Genomic DNA, 6,000 nt, shown 5'->3' on the forward strand with positions numbered 1-6,000 from the left:
CGTGCACACAAAAATTTTAAAAAATTATTACTTGCCTAACAAAATGAAAAATAAAACAGCACCTCCACTTTCAATCAGACTGTGGTTCTGCACGGTCTCCAGGGAGCCCTGAACTCTATGGCACCGTAGGCTCGAAACCAGATTTAAGAGATCCTTGTAACAGGGCAACTGAGACCCAGGAAGACAAGGTGGGCCTTGGGTCACCCAGGAGGTAAAGTGACAGACCAGGAATAGAGCCAAATGCAGGAAGTGACCAAGTGCCAGTGGGCTGCTCACACCCCAGCTAACGTCATGGTGCCCAGAGAGAAGTGTTACTTGTACTTTGGTAGGAAACTCTGTGGTGGCGTTTGTTGACACATGCTGATCGAAAGAGACAATACCATGATTCATTGCTTCACCAAAGACACAAGCCAATCAGCACTACACGGAGTGGCCACACATGATGGAGGAGGGGAAGGAAGGGGACACTCTGGCTCTGAGCTCCAGTCCCAAGGAACTAGAGTATCTTAGGGACATTCCAGGATGTTTCCAGAAGGTCTTCTGGTATAGGGACAAGAACTCAGTAGTAGTAGTCTTGGGTTCAAATTCTGCTCCCTGGTTTACTAATTCCAAGACAGAAGTGGCTATGTGCCTCAACAGTGCTACCATGGCAAGAAATAGAAATGAGATGCTTCAAAGGCTGAGGAGAAATTCTCATGTGCACACACACACACACACACACACACACACTGAGAAGTCTGTTTATGGTCCTGCTATGTGGCTCTGAAAATCTCACCCTTTCTCCTCTAACATACCACATCAAAACAAGTGTTCTCACACTCCTATAATGAAGGGGTGTTGGACAGACCTTTCTCCCCCTCCCAGTTCTTTTTAAAATTATATCTACCTTTATGTTATGTACAATGGTGTTTTGCCTGCATGCATGTCTCTGTGAGAGTGTCAGATCTTTGGAGTTACAGATGCTTGTTAGATTTACAGATAGTTAGGAGCCACCATGTGGGTGCTGGGATTTGAACCCGGGACCTCTGTAAGAGCAGTGAGTGCTTTAGTGTCTTTAACCACTCTCCAGCACCCCTCCCCACCCTCTAAAATTTTCCAAAGTTTTAATCATAACCAAGATCAGCCCTGGAGCCAAGCCTCTGGGCAGCCCAAGTGTAGAAGATCAAGGTGTCCATAATCGGCTACTCTGGTCCTGCATTAAAGCTCCTGGGATGTCCACTATGGGTCAGGCTCTTGGAGCATCGCTATGGAAGCTCCGCCCTGATTATGGATGGAGTGAGGTACAAGATGATTCAACAAAAGGGAGCCAACTGGAGAAGTTCAGTGGAGGGAACAAAACCTTCTATCTCAGAACATTGCAGGAGGGAAGGCAGTGGCCTCTCCACAAGACAGGGGCAAGCAAACAGCCTCTTAGGAGCACAGAGGTAGCTAAGATGGGAAAGGAAGCACCATCAGGCTGTGTCCTGTGTGTGCAAAGCCCATAAGGAGAAATCCACCCAAGAGGGGACCCAGAGGGGCATGCTGAGGTCAGAGGTGGTGAGGCCTTATCTTGCCAGAGGGAGGAGTGCAGGTTTTATTTTAAGGGTGGGGCCTAGGGGTGGTGAGGGGGGAAGCCAGGAGAAGGTGAGAAGGAAGGTCACATGCTGGTCAACCCTTGTTCCAGTAGATTACTGGAGCTGGTAGAAGAGATAGAGAAAGCCCAGCTAGAAAGTGGTGTGTGTGTGTGTGTGTGTGTGTGTGTGTGTGTGTGTGTGTGTGTGTGTAAAAGAGAGGGCTTATCTGGAGGAAGGTAGCAGGGAGTTGATGCTATTCTAAGACAGGCTATCATGGTGGCCTTTATAATTCGTGTCCTCAGCTTTTGAGGTTTCTGGGACTAGAACCCCAAGGCCTAGTGCACACTAAGGAACTAGGCAGGTGCTTACCACTGAACCACACCATCAGAATCTTGACCCTTTTTCTGGCCAAGGGAGTATACACCCAGAGTCTATGCTAGAGAAATGGAAAATAAGCCTGTGGCTCACGTGCCTAAGGAACAGAAATACTTGTAGATGACCGAACAGGTGGAGCTCTGTGAGTTTTGGGCTATCCTGGTCTACATCGTGAGTTCCAGTCAAGCAGCACAGAATAATGAGCCTAGTACTGGCATGGTGGTTGATGACTATAGTCCCAGAACTACAGAGCCTGAGGCAGGAGGAGAGATCTAGACTGCCTTGGTCTGCATAGTGAGTTTTAGGCCAGCCTGGGCTACATAGTGAGATCCTATCTCAAAACAAAAGACTCCAAACAGAAAAGGGAGGAAGAAGAGGAAAGGAAGTGGGGGAGGGGAGAGGTGTCCTTTTTCTGTGGAAAGCTCCCAAACACAGCAGGCTCCTTCCAAGTCTTGTTAGCACAGGATGCCTCAGGGAAACACCATCCTTGAGCAGAGACACAGTCTCACTGTTTGGTGCTGGGGATGGAGCCCAGGACCTTGGGAGCACTAAGAGAATATTCTCTCTGCTGAGCTCCAGCCCCAGCCTGGCACTGGGGTTTCTTTCTCAGGATTGCCCAGGCTCTCTTTTCTCAAAGCCTCCTTATGGCTTTGAAGACGGTTGCTGGGAAACCAGTCACGTGTTGTACAGGATTAAAATGTCGTCTCAGTGGGGAGACAGCACAGGTCCAGAGACACCTAGGTGTGCATTAATTAATCTAGTACTAGAACAGGTGGGAGCCAAACTTTCCAGATTGATGGCTTTGAAGTAAATTCTTTACCTTTCAGCCCAGGAGGAGGCGGAGACACAAAACTCGAGCCAGGATTTCTTTTGGTTTTGTTTTGAAATTATTTTAGGCTGGAGAGACGGCTTAGAGGTTCAGGGTACTTGTTACTCTTGCAGAGGACCTGGGTTCTATTCCCAGCACCCACAAAGTAGTTCATGACCACCCATAATTCCAGTTCTGGGGGATCTGATGCTCTCTTCTGACCTCTGAGCACCAAGCTTGGACATGGCGCCCGTACAAACAGGCAGGCAAAACACTCTCACAAAAAGTATAATGGATACCATTAATAAACAATGTTTTTCAGATTATGTCCTACTAGTAGTAGTATATATGTATCTGTGAGTTTGTGAGTGTGTGGGAAAGTGCATGTGTGCAAATGCATGTGTGAGTGTGCATGTGTGTGTATACATGTTATTAGTTGTATGTGCATGTTTGTGAGTGTGTATGTGTGTGAATGTATGTGTGTGTAAATGTGTGTGTATGTGCGTATGTGTATGTGCATATGTATACATGTTACTAGTAGTATGTGTGTGTGAGTTTGTGTTTGAGTGTGCATGTGTGCATATGTATGCATGTTATTAGTAGTAGTGTATGTGTTTGTGAGTGTGGACTGTGTAGTGTAAGCTTGATTTTCAAGACCATTTCAATCAGTCCAGGCAATCCTCTGACAACTTCCTCATTTTTAAAAATGCTACATTTTACAACTTTGTATAAGCTATTTACAGGTTTATTAGAGGGAAGCTTTTCTATTCCCACAATGACAGTGAGAAGCTATAAATGAGAATTAGCCTCCAGCCAAGGTGATTCCTTACTTTGAGGACCCATGGCTACATCAAGAGAATTCTAGGAACTCTTCCTGGATGCAGTTAACTCCATCCAAAGCCACCCAAGCTGCTGAATCTGGGTACCACTTAGGACCCCAAGTCAGAGGAGAAAAGTCCCAGAATAGAAGCAAGTCAGTATCTTTTCTACCTGTATGCTGTGTGACACCTGTCAGCTCTCCAAGCCTCTCTGGGCTTCAGGGCCTTCTTCCATAATTCATTCAATCAATATTCATTTGAATGCCTGTGATGAACAGGTGGTGCCTGCTGAAGCTGACGAAAATAAACAGGCCAATGATACTAACGTGGGAGGTGAGTGCTGGGGAGGAGGGGAGAAGCTGGAAATGACATCTGCCTGCTGCCCACCTTAGCACAGAGTGGAGGAGTTACTGTGTTACAGTTCACTGTTACTTTGTTATAGTCCTGGGCAGTGCAAAGGAAAACAACAGTGTTGTGAATAGACATTCTGTCCAATGGAAACATCTACGGTGGCCCTAAAGGCCCAAGGTAGACCATGGAGACAGACCTGAAGACCTTGACCATCTTTGACTCCAAGGCTCTCAGTCCCGTTTGTCCTTTAGAACCTCAGACTCCCCTGGGTACTTGGGCTGGCAAGGTGGCTTAGCAGGAAAAGGAGCTTGCTGCTAAGGCTGATGACTTGAGTTTGATCCCTGGGAGCCTACATGGTGGAAGTAGAGAACAGCTTCTACAAATTGAGATTTGATCTCCATGTGTTGTGGTAAATATCTAAAAAGTGACGCGACCTTATCTCAAGAGTACCACTCCTCGCAGACCCCTGGCTCCCACTGACCTGGGCAGTCTGCGAGCCATACCAGTGTGGCACCTACACACTGCTTTCACTCACTGGTCCCTTGGCGGGTTGTTACCACGACAGGCTCACACATCCCAATTCCGCAGCATGCCTGGTGCGCCCTGTCACTGCACCTTCTCTTGAACTCAATTATGTCACCACATGAAAGAACACACCACCCAATAACCAATTGATCCAATTGATAAGATATCATTTTTCCATCTAGACAGTGTGAAATTCTGTACACAACCATCCCTTAAATATTCGTAGCAACCTGTATCTATGTGCAGAGATGAATCTTTACATCTGTCTCCATATTGCTCCTTCTCACTCAGGCTCCTCACTCTCTTTCCAAAACCTTGTTCCCACCCATGCTTTCTTCTTGTCCAACGGCAGGCCTCACTTTATTCTGTACCTGCCTTCCTGCATAAAGACATCATTTTCACACATGCACACACTAGTGTGCCCAGACACAATAAATAAATGCAATAAAACATTTTCCCTAGATGGGCATGGTAGCGTACTGTTTGAATTCCAGCACTTAGCAGGCAGAGGCTGGTGGATCTCTGTGAGTTCAAGGCCAGCCTAGTTTACAGAATGAAAATAAATAAATAAATGAATAGAATAGAATAGAATAGAATAGAATACAACTCACCTGCCTGGGCAGTTTGGTAGGGAAGGTACTGTTAGTACAATTTATACCACCCCCCCCCCCAAAAAAAAACAAACAAACAAAAAAACCCAAACAAACAAAAACAGGCTTAGACAGGACTTAAACTTGCCAAAGTCACCCCAAGAGCCTGGCCCCAAAGCTTTGGACTTAGCCAAAAAAAAAAAAAAAAAAAAAAAAAAAAAAAAAATCAAAACCAAAAATCCCCCCCAAACTCCTTAGTGTTGCTGTAAATAAAAAGGATCTGCTGCTACCGTCCTGTGTGGTCTTCCTCTGCTCAGAGTTCTTACTCCATGGGAGCCGCTCCAGTGTGGAGCCAAGTGCCCGGGCTCTTTCTCTACCATGTGGTCTGCAAACTGCCCTCTCCCAGCTGTCTCCCTATCAGCTGGGAACTTGGCTCACATTTTCTATGGCCTGGTACAATCATGACTCAACAAATTTATCAAACAGACTTATATGTTAAATTCTCAATCCACACACAAAAAATTCTCAATCCACAAAAAAAAAAAAAAAAATCTCAATCCACAATCCATCTACACAATATCTACACAATAAGCTTACAACCAATTGGCAAAGATATAAACTGCCCACCTAGATAAATTGACCTATAGAAAGAAATCCACCCCTCAGAAAGTACACATAACTACCCGTGGCTACTCAGAGCCACTTGGATAGAAACGGGTCATCTTCGTCTTCCTTGTTGATTCTCCTGCTTCTCTTCCTCTCCCCTTACAAAAATTTGACCCCTGACCCACTCTCTGCTGTCCAACCATCTATTGCCTTGACATCAGCCTGACCCTAGGCACTGTGGTAGAGGCACAGCCAGGAGGAGCCTTGGGCAAGGAGATTGAGCTCTGGCAGCTCTGGGAGACACAGTCTTGAGCAGAGATGTCACTGACCCCACCTTTTGCTCACTGCTAGCTGGGTGGAGTCACCCCAAATAC

Source organism: Micromys minutus (assembly GCF_963924665.1).
Source record: "Micromys minutus genome assembly, chromosome: 9".
Lineage (NCBI taxonomy): Eukaryota > Metazoa > Chordata > Mammalia > Rodentia > Muridae > Micromys > Micromys minutus.